This window comes from Cervus elaphus, chromosome 19 (assembly GCF_910594005.1).
Source record: "Cervus elaphus chromosome 19, mCerEla1.1, whole genome shotgun sequence".
Taxonomy (NCBI): Eukaryota; Metazoa; Chordata; class Mammalia; order Artiodactyla; family Cervidae; genus Cervus; species Cervus elaphus.
Genome location: NC_057833.1, coordinates 6058918 through 6072882, shown reverse-complemented (window position 1 = coordinate 6072882; position 13965 = coordinate 6058918).

The window sequence follows — 13965 nt, the reverse complement described above, 5'->3', positions numbered from 1 at the left end:
CATTATTTAACCCATAGGAAGTTTCCTTTTTAAGCAAACTCTACTCAGAATTTGGGCAGATACCAGACTACAGTTTTCCAAGCCATGTTCTTCCTTTAAAAATATAGCCATACAATTCTTATCCCTGTGCTTTCATGAAAGTGACAGGATTCCTATTGCAAACAATGAAAGATGTACAGAGTTATGATTTGAGGAAGATAAACAGACCCTCTTCGCTATTATGTCCTAACAAGGCTTCTGTTATACATTACTAATTACTCTGGAAGTAACTCCAGAATGTTTAATACTTTTTCAAGTGATTTTAAGAAATTTTCCTCACTTTCAGAGCTTATTGATTTTTTTCTTAAAGCTTTGAGTTTGGCATTAAAAATCAAAGCCTGTCGGTTGATGCTGAAGATAAATCATTGAAAATTACAGCATTTAAATTGGTGACACTGCTGGAGCAGAAAAAAACACAGTCCTGACCTACCCAGTGCTCTTGTATCCTCTTTGTTTTACCAGTACAGATTCTCACTAGCAAATCCGAATTAGCTACTCCAATTGCCTTTCCAGGATATGGTCTCCTACCTCTTAGCTGGTAAGAAATTTTTAAAATATTTCCTTTGTCTCAATCAGAGTATGAGTGATGAAATTTAAAAACAAACAAACAAACAAACAAAAAACACCTTAGATTTCTTTCTTGTCTGTCTGCACAAACCTCCTTTTCAACTTCATGATTGTTTCTGCTAACTGGATCTGGTTTACCAGGACAAAGGACTAAGCCACCCGCCCTCTTGATACACTTAGGTTTGAGTTAGAGGCTTGTCACAGCAGGAAGAGATCTTAAGACTGTTTAGTTCAACTCTCTCATTTATAAGATGATGAAACAGAACCAGAGATGTGAAGGGACCTGTTCAAGGTCATGCAGCCAGATAGTGGAAGGCTTGGTTTAGATTTTGGAGGTGGGGTGGGGCATTCTTCATTATACATTCATTGGGTTATGCACCTCCTCTTCTTTATAATTTTAATTGTTTATTATGTAGATGTTGTTGAAAAATGGTCATGTACCCCTTGCCTCTTCACTGAACGATATGAACGGAATTTGCTCTGGGTATCTGACAGGCTGATATCTTCGGTGGTGTTGGTTGCCTGTCATGTGTACCCCTTTCCTTCCTGAGTAAGGAAGGAACGGGGTAAGGGATTACCCATTACTCTTGATGTCCACAGAAGTCATAAGTGGCAGGTGCCTGCTATGACAGCTTTTGTAGCAGCCAGAATAAAGGATCGTAACCTTAATATTGCCAGACAGTCTCAACCAATAAACCTACACTAGGGCAAGTGATGTGAAGATACAGGGACGAAGATTTGTCCTGGTGTAGGCAGCAGCGATGACAGTCCCTGGGTGAGCACTGGCAATGAGGCCAGCGGCAGGCAATGTCCAGGACTTACAAGGGTAACGTCTGGCGTCCTTCAGGTATGGCCATCATGCCCAACCTGATGTTTTCCGAGGAGCAATTTTAGCTGTGTTCCTGGTACTCAGGCTTTCTTGGTCCCTACTCCTTTCCTGTGCTTAATATTCTAGTTTTCCTGGAAATTTTGTGAATATCTAGTAACCTTTTTGAGAAATTCTTTTTGGATTTAGCTCATCCAGAGTCAGTTCTGCTTACTTCCAAGAGGAACTCTGATAGTTACATGGCTTGAATAGAGAAGTTTTGTTTTCTGGATCTTGGAATACCCAATAAACATGCTTGCTCCAGTATAGATTTCATTAGCAGAGAGATGAATCCAAAGCCAACTGCCAGTAAGTAAAGTGATGGCTGCCATTCTAGCCTCTCCAAAATATTCCATATATAATTAGCAAAATATTTCAAGTTAGGTATGTTTCTCTCTCTTTATTTCAGGGATAAGGTCAGTTATTCCTTCTGTAATTATGCCAAAGACTTTACTTTAAAAGCTGTATGCATCATGCACAGATCTAAAAAATTTCACTACATTTATGTTTTATTCATAAAGGCCTTCCTCCCACTATTGTTCTTCCTAAGTGATAAGAGCACTGGACCAGAAGTCTGGAGAACATAGATCCTAGTTCTTATCCTTTTTCCAATTAATTTGTCACCTTTGTAAATGATGTCATCTTTCTGGGCATCAATTTCCCTGGTGTAAAATGTGGGAAAGGAAAACCTGAGGAAAGTGGGTTGTATCACTGCTTCTTATATTATTACTTCTTGCTTCACAGACTCTGATTTTATAAGAAAATGTTGGAACAGGGAAAAATCTGTCCTATTCCTTTCTCCCCATCTCCCCTAAGAAAGGATCGTTATCCATCCGTCAATAAAATACAAGGAACAATCTAAGCAGGAAAAAAAAAAAAAACTTGTTTTTTTTTTTTTAATATAGAAGCTCATGAAATACAGCAACTCAGTTCCAATTTTCTGGAGCTTTGCACAATAATTAATCTTAATTATTGCCTAGAGTAAGCAAACATGCACAAGTCCAAGTTTTAAAAAGAATTCCATTCATTAAGATAAAGGAAACAGGCACAGGTAGAGTGATATTTTTTATGAAGCACTTGACTTGAAATTTTCTAACATCTGTAGAGAGTTAAAAAACAATCACTACAGTCATCTTAGTTACTCTGAAGCCAGCAATACATGAGTAATCCTTAGGCACTTTATAGATCCTACAAAATCATCAAATAGATCTTCAAAAGTGTTTGCAGGAAGAACCACACCTCTTTTTTTCTAGGCATGGAAAAAACCACATAAAATAGACTCTCAGTGAAGCCAGCATTGCAAGTAACAGACAGAGTTTATTTTCAGAGACTGGGTTGCTATTAGGACATAGTTGGACACTTTTTAGTCTGATTTAAACATACAAGAAATACCTTTCTGATCATTTATAAAGTCTTGTCTCCACCGTACACAGAATATAAGATGTAAAGGTTCTAATAATAGGGACACAGTTAAATGCATTGACGGGTGCTTTCTCCTTTAACACAATTAATTTGGCCTAAGCAGTATCTAGTTAATGAGGCTTAAAGTGTCAGGAATGAATAGGTGTGCTCTCCCCTAACTTCAACATAAGGCACTGGCAGACACTGCTCTTTTCAGCTTATTTAAGCTTATTTGGATGCCTTTCCTATTTATTCAGTGTCCCTTTAGTGAGAATGGTCATGGATTTCGAGCTGTCTCCTCCCTAAAAGACTGGCTTCACTGTCAGGAGTTCCACCCCACCCCTCCACCCTTATTGGAAACTGACACTGTACTGCTAATGAAGAACTGCTGGCAAACAGCTGTTAATTAGGAAGTATAAACTTGGTAGTATTAGGTAAAAGCAGCTTAGTTCTGAATTACCCTTGAGCATTTTTAGGAGGCGTGAAGTACTTTTTGCTTCTAATTAAAACCAGAGGAAATACTGAATGAAGGCCAGCTTTAAATGTAAAGAAGGTGTGTATTTGGACAGGCTTTCTCTCTGCTGTTTACTTCATTGAAGACCCAACTTCTCAAATTTCTTTAATAGGGACAAGCCACTTCATTCAAGCTTTCAAACTAAGAAGGAAGATGGCCAAATCCTTAGGAGGGGCAATACAGTGTTTCAAATTCATATTAAAGGACACATGGCTGACATGAGACTATTTTCTGAAGACTGACTAAGAAGAAAAAGGATAGGAAGAAAAAACCTTAAGATGCTAAGAAATCTTAGAAACTAGGCAGGAAGCATAATTCATCCACCAAGAAACATGGGACAAGAAGGTATTTCAGAGGAAGTTGTAAACTAGTGTGATGCTTACCCATTGGGCTTATTGAGAGGCTGCTAGGCAACTTCTGTATTAATGGAGGCTCCTTGGTCAGGTGTGGTTTGATGTCCAAAAAGTATATCAAACAAATGTTGGCAATAGGAATCGCAGTAGGACTTTTTTTTTCTTGTCTCTCTTCATCTCTGGCATGTGAGCTCCTTGGGGTAAGGAGTATTACTGTTTTATTCACCACTAGATTGCCAATACCTGAATGATCTGGTATATATTAAGGACTTAATAAATATTTGATGTAAGAAGAAAGAAGGGAAGGAAGAGAGGGGGGAAAAAGGAGGAAGGAAGGAAGAGTGGAGGACCCCTGAGAGCAACTAGTGGCAGGAAATTTGGGGGCGTGTGGTTTTCAGTAGTCCAGTGAGTGTGTAGGTATCTTTAAGAAGCTTTGTCTGTGATGTGTGCAAACACCCAATACTCCCAGCTGAGTGTGGTTATAAGATAGCTGACACAACATCCTCTTAGCTGAATTTGTCCACTGTGTTCACTCACCCCAAGTTCCCTCTGGCTTCCAACTTGCCTCTTACTCCTTAGTTCCTCCCTCATGGAGCATCTAAACATGTGTGCATCACCCATCAAGCTGCCCTTGACTCAGATTTGATTGCTGGTCCTCAACTGAGGTCCTCCCTCTTTTTTTTTTTTTTTTTGAATTCACCACAACATCTGCAGAAAACCTGTGACTATCCAGGTGTTTTAGATTGAGCAGCAACTTTTATTCTCAACTGTGACCCCAGCCTGGCCATTGCCTGATCTTGTCAAGTCCTGTGTTCACAATGTGGTCTAAATCTTAGGGTGAGATGGAGTCTTCAGAGAAGGGAACTAAAGTGTCAGCCTCTGTGGAGCTAGCAACAGCAGAGGCTAAAGAAAGGGGAAGAGAGAAGAAAGGAGTTCTATGTGATGAGGGAGCTCAGAAAAAGGGGATGGGAGTGAAAGAGCTTTACATACCTTAAAATCTGCCTCTGGATTTGTCCTGTCTCAAACGCTGACTGTACCAGCTCATAAAACACTTAGAGAGATGCACAACTGTGCAAACAGAGTGAATTGAAACCAGTTTTAGTAATTTCTCAATGAAGGGATTGCCCTGTAATTCTCTGTGAACCAATTTTGCAAGCCCAAAGGGAAAATGGTTTGTTCTAGACACGTGTATTAATGCTGGTCCCATCCTCAGCTGGTTGGAAGGGAGGATTCCATTGCCTTCAAGTCCCTGCCCAGTATGCACAACCATGTTCTCTGGCCTCATCCATAAAATACGGTCAAAATAGTGTCTGCCTCCCAAGTTGTTATTGGGATTAAATGAATCATGTCTAGAGCTTTTAGGAGGTTGTCTGGCACATAGTAAGTATCTATTAAGTGCTAGCAATGGTATTGACTGTGATGATATGAGATGACAGTGATGATGATTATAAGGATGTTAACACATCATTGGCTGTGATTAATTGGACAAGGCAATCAAGGCCCAAAGCTTAGCCCAAAGCAAACAATCCAGAAGTTGTACATTGCTTTATGATTTATGCAATTGGTTTTGAAAGAGGAGCTAGACCAATCCGAGACCTTCCTCAGACGACCAACCAATGGAGACTGACAAAGGTCAGGGGCTGGAGTAGCCACAGTGAGAAGATTACGATTGGGAGGAGAAACTAACTGAAATAGAGGTGGGGTGGGTGGGTGAAGAAGAGGCATTGTAAGAAATCCTCTCAGAAGCAGGGATACTTTGCATGAGATTGGATGCAGCCAGTACCCAGTCAGCTGTTCTCATTACTTACTATTTCTTGAATGTCTCTTAGTTTCCAACCCTCACTCCTGGCTTTTAGCTTTAAACTCATCTGGGTTTGAATGTCTGTGTTTATGAGTCCAAAGAATCATGACTGAACTTTAAAAATACTTTTTATAGTATAACTAATCATACTACAAAAAAAAAAAAAAAAAAAGAGTCAGATATTATCTGGCTATAGGACTTCCTTTCAATTGTGGCTTAACAGTTTTAGAGCATACCAATGATCACAAGGGGCTTCCCAGGTGGCACAATGGTAAAGAATCTGCCTGCCAATGCAGGAGACACAAGAGACACGGGTTCAATCTCCCGGTTGGGAAGATCCCCTGGAGGTGTAAATGGCAACCCACTCCAGTATTCTTGCCTGGAAAATACCATGGACAGAGGAACCTGGTGGGCTACAGTCTATGGGGTGGAAAGAGTTAGACATGATTGAGCATGTATGTGCACACACATACATACCCAGAATTACAAGCTGATAAAGATTCAGCTGTTTGTGAAAATTAAATTTCTATGGCTGGGCTCTTCTATGTAAGTCTACCCTCATCCCCAAGTATAAGATATTGCTAGATATTAGTGATCTCACCAGTGACTGAGGCGGTAGAAGAAAGCGTCAGCTATACAAACTCTAATGCCTACAGGGATATTAATTCATAGACTGGATGCCATACAATACAGAGTAGTAGGCATGCTGCCAATCAAAGAGGCACACCCACCTGTGCCTTCCCAAGGGGAAGGAGGGCCCACCTGGGCCCCTCCCCAAGAAGGGACTTCATCCTCATATCAGTCTTTTCTTAATTGGTGGAAGTATGGTCTGAATACAAAAGCTAAAAATCCAAAACTTAAAAATTGCAGCCTTCTGTTTGTTGAACACTAGAAACTATTTAAAAAAAAAAAAAAGACATGGGCCAAAGAAAATGTATCTGCAGACTAAACTTTATCTGAGGCTGTCAGTTTGCACCCTCTGATACAATATATAGGTTATGAAATACACTCTGGTAAAGAAACAGATGCATCAGAGTTTATCACATTTCCTAAGTCCCCAGCCAACTATGTGGTTATACTTTAGAAAGACAAGAGAGGGAAGACTTTGAGATATTTTATCAGAAGTAAATGAAAACTGTATATCAACACGTCAAAAATTAAAAAAAAAAAAAAAAAGAGCATAATTATGTCTGGGGAGTGTGTAATTTCCTCAGTTCTGTATCATCACAACAAAAATTTGAAACGACGGATCAGTGTTTCAGCCCTCGGAAGGACCAGTATTACAGCTCCGTGTTACAGCTCAATTTTATTTAGAAAGCAAAGGAAAATACATCCTGAGGCATGAGGGCATGCTGACCCAAAAGATGCTAACAAAAGAGAGAGATCCGCAGCCCTTTGGCTCCTCTTTCTATGTGTTTTTTCTCCTCCCCCTGGGCCTGCCATATGTAAATTGGGCTAGCCAGGAGTGCTATTTATTTTACCTGAGGTCCTCACTCCAGTCCTTGGACCTTCCTCTGTTCTATTTTCTCAGGCTTTCCCCTTCCTTGTCTTTAGCCACTGCCATTCTGGACTCCTTTTTCCTATTCTAACTACCTAACATTTCCCCCTCAAGAGATGGGAGGCCCAATTGGGAATAGGGGCAACGAGGTCTCTCTGGCTACTTCCTGCTGAACTGGGATGGCGAGGGGCATTGGGCCTCCCCCCTCTTGCTAGTCTCAGGCCTCAGAGTCCTTCTATCATTGTCCATCTAAGGGTGAGTGATATTTTCTGTGGTCGGCTGTAGTTTTATATATCCTTGTTGAACTGGCACTGCATGTTGTAGCTTGTTGACCTGGGCAGAGACAAAATGGGTTAGACAATTGATAATACACGGAGAAATCACAAGCAGCATCAATATGGTGATGACAGGGACTAGTCGGGGCATTAGCCAACTCCAAATTTCCATCACCAGGAGGATCCCCCAAAGAGAGATTGTGGCCACCCTGAGAACACTTCAGCTCATTCTTTGAGATCCTGTAGGGTCTGAATGTTTTTCTTGAGGACAGTGATACTTTCTTTAACTTAGCTGGAGGTATCTACCCGGAAACTACATGTCTCATTCAAGATGGCTCAAGTCCCTCCTTGTTCAGAAATCAGAAGATCTACTTCCTGTCTGTTTTGGAGTACAACCCCTGCCAAGCTGTGTTGACCCTTGAGAGCTGTCCTGAGAAACCTTATCCCCAGAAACTTTATTTTGGGGATGTTCATTAGAATGGCACTTATTTGTGGTGGTGAATAGGTATCTGAGATCTCCCAGGGGCTCACAGGTGTATTGAGTGTCCTCTTCTGTTTTCTTCCATGGCTTGACTCATGAGTAGTGAATCCAGGAGTCATGTCCTGGTACCTCGACTGCTGTGAGGGTAGAAAGTATTACAGGGAAGGGGCCCCTCCATGTGGGCTGGAGTGGAGCCTTTGGTGACCCATCTTTCCAGACTTTAATTAGGACTTGAGTCCCTGGAGCATATAGTGGTGACTCTTTAGAATCTTTTGGGTCCTATTTAATACCCCACAAGCATATATCCTATTGGAATTGCCCAATGGCCATGATATAAGACTGGAGGGTCTGAGCCTCTTGATCCAGGAAGAGGTCATTGACATTAACAAATGGTCTCCCATATAGCATCTCATAAGGACTAAGACCAACCTGTTCCTTAGGGGCAATATGGGTATGGAGGAGAGCTATTGGTAAAGCCACCTTTCATCCCAGGGAGGTCTCCTGGGTTATCTTTTTTATCACTGATTTTAAGAACTGGTTGGCCCTTTCTACTTTTCCTGAAGACTGGAGATAATCTGAACTCCCAGGTAAGTGACCTTTGTCTCGACCATCTGTGCCTTAGCACGGGAGACTTCATATCCCCTCTCTGCCAAAACTTGCATGTTGTTGAGCATTTTTCTCATCTCGAGAGCAGATTAGTAGTTTATCTATGTATTGTAATATTTCCCCATTAGGTCCCAGGTCCAGATCTAGGAGATCCCGGCTAAGAGCCAGTCCAAACAGGCGGGGGATATCTCTGAACCCCTGAGGTAATACTGTCCAAGTCATCTATTGGTGTTTTTCTCCTGGAGCCTCCCACTTGAAGGCAAAAAGATATTGGGATTCTTTAGCCAGTGGTATGAAAAAAAAAATGCATCTTTGAGATCCAAGACTATAAACCACTTGGCACTGTGTGGGATTTCTCCCACGATTACATAGGGATTGGGTACTGTGGTGTGGAGGGGGACTACAACTTCATTTATGATCTGGAGATCTTGAAGCATTCACCAGGTTCCGTCCTTTTATTTTACAGGGAGGATTGGGGGTGTTACACTGCGAATTGGTGGTGACCAATAGCCCACAGGCAAGAAATTTATTTATTAGAGGCTGTAGTCCTTCCCGAGCTTCTCCTCTGAGCGGATATTATCTCCCATTAGGAAATTGAGTGGGATCTTGAGAACAATGTTGACTGGTTCAGCTTGGTGGGCTCCTCCAGGAGTCCCCTGGTCCCACACCTGGGGGTTAATTTTGTCCTCCCATAGTTTTTGGTTCCTCTCTATTGGAGAGGGTGTAATGGGTTCTTCAGTAGTAACCAGAAACTGTAGGGCTCTAGGGGCTGAAAAGCTTCCCATCACAAGGGTGGTCCCCAGTTTAGTGAGTATATCTCTTCCCAATAAGGGAGTAGGACAGTCAGGGACCACCAGAAACTGGTGGGAAAATACTTGTCCATCCCAGCAACAAAGAAGTACTCGGTCAATCTTTTAGTAACTGTTTTCCTGTAGCATCCAAAATGGAACAGGTTTGGGAGGAGAAGGCTCCAGAGTAGGAGGTCAGGATAGAGTAGGTAGTCCCCGTGTCAACCAAGAAATTCTTGGACCTACCTGCCACATCCAGTTGCAACCTTGGCTCCAGCCCCGTGATGGTTATCTGTGACAGGCAGGCTGGCTGGAGTGGGCCACTTCAGTTCTGTTGAATCATCGTGAGGGAAGACTTGGTGCTTGACCTTGAGCCTCTTGGGTCCTGAGGGCAGAGTGCCGCCCAATGTTCCAATTGATGGCATTTGTAGCAAGCTGTTGTAGGAGACTTGTCACGGTTTGGATACTCTTTGGTCCAATGCCCTGCCTGTCTACAGATTAGGCATTTGCCTCGTGCCTTGTCCTTCAAGGACTCGGGGTGTGCCTCCTTCTCTGGAGGGCAGCCAGCATCTGGGCATGCCTTGTCTCTTTCCTTTTCTCCCTCTCCTGGGCCTTGGCCTCCCTCTCCTGTTCTCTGTTATAAAAGGTACTGGTGGCTGTCTGGACCATCTCATCTAAAGAGGCGGCAGGGTCCTGCTGCTGTAGCTGTTGTAACTTTATCCTGATGTCTGATGCACACTGGGGCAGGAATTTGTCCTTTAAAATTGCCTGTCCTTCGTAAGAGTCTAAGTCCAGATTGGTAAACTTTTGTAGAGCCTCTTTTAGGCTTTCCAGAAAGGCAATGGGGTTCTCATTGGGTTCCTGAGTTATTGCTGAGACCCGGGCATAGCTGATTACTTTTTGCTGGGCTGCTTTCAGCCCTGCCTTCACACAGATCAGAAAATGATGTGCTCAGGGTCATTATAATTCCAGTTAGGATCTGAGGAAGGGGCTACAGTTTCCCCTACTGGGTATTTATCACTTGACATGTGAAGCCTTATTGCATACCTTCAGGCTTCCTTTAATATCCTAGTATGCTCAGAGTCAGATAAAGTTTGATTAAATATGACCATGATGTCCTTCCACATCAAGTCAAAGGCCAAGGTAAAGTTTTGGAATGTATCTATATATTTGCCTGGGTCATCTGTATAGCTTCCCGGGTCTTGTTTGATCTATGTTAGTTCTAAGAGGGAGAAGGGCTTATGGACCCTGGTTGGTCCGAATTCTCCTCCAGTTTCAACTAAGGGACATACTCGAGTTGGCTTTTGTGGAGGGGGTGCTCCCAGATATGGGGGCACGTTTGGATACAAGGAAGGTGTACCAGGCAACTCAGGAGCTGTGGGAGGTGAGCCTTCACGGGGGAGGGGGGTTCCTTCTCTTGGTTGTCTGTGCCTAACACCATTTGCCTAGTAGGCTCACTTTTACAACAATCCCATACTTATGGCAGAGTTCCTTCATATCTCTTAGTCAGAAGAAAATTTGGACATAGGGGATCTCTGTCCATTTCTCTTGTCTTTTGCAGAATAATTCTAGCTGCAGGATGGTATTGTAATTTAAATGTCCATCCTCAGGCCAGTGTTTCTTGTCCCCCAGAGGATACCAGAGCCATGCAATGGCACAAAAGAATTTTAAGTGACTTCTCCATAAAATTAGAGGATCAAATAGCTTCCAGTTATCAAGGGTGCATCTCAAGGGTGTCTGCCAGGAAGTGGATTGGTTATTTCCCATCTGAAAGACAGTCATGACAGGGAGAAAAAGAAAAAAGAAAAAAACTAAGAGGCCTCCTTCAATTTCCATGGGTGGACTTCTTTTAGAAACTTATCCTACCCAGTACTGTTGCAACCTGAGAGCCAGGCATCCCCGGGTCAGGGTTAAGATCTCCAGGAAGGCTGAGGCATGACAGCCTCCTGGAGATCGAATCCCCAGGCAGGTCAAGGCATGTCGGCCTCCCGAGAATTGGGTCCTTGGGCAGATCGAGGCATGTCGACCTCCTGGGACCCTTGGACTGCCAGATCCTCGAGCAGGTTGAAGCATGACAACCTTTTGAGGACCAGATCCCTAGGCAGGTCAAGGCAGGTCAACCTCCTGGGACCCTTGGACTGCCAGGTCCCCAAGCAGGTTGAAGCATGACAATCTTTTAGGACCAGATCCCTAGGCAGGTCAAGGCAGGTCGACCTCCTGGGACCCCTGGACTGGAGTTGGGCATCCCCAAGGTCTCCAGTGTGACCAGTACTGGGTAGGATTAAGGGGCTGTAATTTTAACTCATTGCCAGTTTGTCCACCACAGGTGGGAATAGATATCATGATGTAAAGCAATCCAAGCCTGTGCCCTGAGACTGGGAAGCTGATGAAGCAGCCGTAATAAGCCTTATCTTCTTACTGCTCTAAGGAAATATAAGTCACTGATTTCCTCCCCTAGTCCTCTGTAAGAGTGGGTTAGGGTGTCTCCAGTGGTAAACATTTCACTGTCATAGACCCATTTTAGGTGATAGCAGAAGTAATGACAAAGGTGTGGGTTATCTGGTCCTGTCAGGGACATTAAGAGTATTTTAATAATAAGCAGGGTGGAGCTATGTTGCCTACAAAGGGGCAGGGTCCTTGTTGTAGGAGTTAGTAAGTGGCTTAAGAACAAATTGATAAGAGGCAACAGACGAGATGTTCTATAAAAGTGGAGTGGAGATTTGATCCAGGGGTATGTTTGTAACTTTAGGAGAAAGGTGGCAAGGGTTTGGGCCCAAATGGCCTGCAGGGCTAACTCCCAAATTGGCAAACACTATCCTCAGAAGCCCAATTGCCCCTGAAGGGATGCCAACAGATGGACTTCTAGCAGGCATTGTGTGCCTGTCAACAGCCCTAGCGGGTCCACTGAGAGATGCTGTTTTTGCACAGTTGTAGGAAACATGGAAGATGAGGGCCTGAACATCTAGGACTGGATGTTACGTAGTACTTCCCTCTCAGGGGCCAGCTATCTTTGGCTGTCCCTCCAGTAGATTGTAGAGGCAAACTTGTGGGCCCGGGTGGGGCTCAGGAAGAGCATGAAATGGGAGGGAAGGGAGCAGGGCACAACTTTTGAAAGAATGACGTACAGCACGGACATAACATAAACCAATTAAAATCAGATGGGTCTAAGATGACAAGTCCAATTCAACTAAACCTTAATCCCCAATCTGCAAGCCAATTGACATGCCCAAGGGGCAGGACAGCTCCAAGGCACTGTCAAAAGAAGGAGGTAGGAATGGGTGGTTCTCCAGTGGTCGGGATGACCCTCCCACTCATTAGCATATGAATTCACCTAGCTGTAAAAACCTAGCCACACCACATTCCACTGCCAAAGCACTTGCCCTCTGCAATGGCCCACACCCTGCGGAATGTGCTTCTCTCTGAATCCTAACAAATCCATCTCTCTTACCTATTGCTGTGTCTCTAACTGAATTTTTTTGCAATGAGACATCAGAGCCTGAGCTTCATTAGGTCTTGAAACCAGGCATCATGGGTTTTGTCCAGGCTCAAGTCCTGGGAGAGAGGAACTGAAGGGCAGAAGGAAAAAGCAGTGGGAAAAACATGCTGAGGAATCCCCTTCATAACCTGCCGGAAAATCTGCTAAATACCTGACCTGTGCTCACAGTTTTCATTGGCCCGATCCTTGGCACAAAGAAGATTAAGGACAGAAGAACCCCTACCAGCTTGGGTAACAGCTATTGGAGCCCAGCAGATAGTGGAGCCTTTAGGACACGCTGAGGAGTAACCTCTCCAGAGTCCCTCAATTGCCCCCGCTGACACTCGCCTGTTTGCGGGGGATTCGAGGAAACAAGAAATGAGAGATTGTAAAAGAATTAAGATTTTATTAGGCATATGTCCTTCCAGCCATAGGAGCGAGGGCCTCCCACCTTCAGTCTTCTGGAATCTGAGACTGAGCTGCCTGAGCCTTCTGCTGAGTTCATTTGCCGCAGTCCTCATTTCCAGCACGCTGGCCTTCTTGTCACTTCCCCTGCGCTGGGTTTTCTTCGCGTTCAGCTTCCAGTGCAGGAGCTGTCGCCAGTGGGGCTCCTGCTGTGCTTGGCCTCCGCTTTGCAAGGGCCACACTGGGGTGGTTTCAGCCGAGTTAGATCCGAGAAATGGCACCATAGATGTCAGGGGAGTGTGTAATTTCCTCGGTTCTGTCTCATCACAACAAAAATTTGAGGTGACAGACTAGTGTTTCAGCTCTCGGAAGGACCAGTGTTACGGCTCCATGTTACAGCTCCATTTTATTTAGAAAGCAAAGGAAAATACATCCTTGAGGCGTTGAGGGCATGCTGACCCAAAAGGCGTGAAGAGAAGAGAGAGACCCCCGGCCCTTTGGCTCCTCTTTTTATATGTCTTTTCTCCCCGCTCTGGGCCTGCCCTATGTAAATTGCACTATCCAGGAGTGCTGTTTGTTTTACCTGAGGTCCTCATTCCGGTTCGGAACTTCCTTTGTTCTATTTTCTTGAACTTTTCCTTTCCTTGCCTTTAGCCACCACCATTCTGGACTCCTTATTCCTATTCTAACGACCTAACAATGAAAGTAAAAGAGGAGAGTGAAAAAGTTGGCTTAAAGCTTAACATTCAGAAAACTAAGATCATGGCATCTGGTCCCATCACCTCATGGGAAATAGATGGGGAGACAGTGGAAACAGTGTCAGACTTTATTTTTCTGGGCTCAAAAATCACTGTAGATGGTGATTGCAGCCATGAAATTAAAAGACGCTTACTCCTT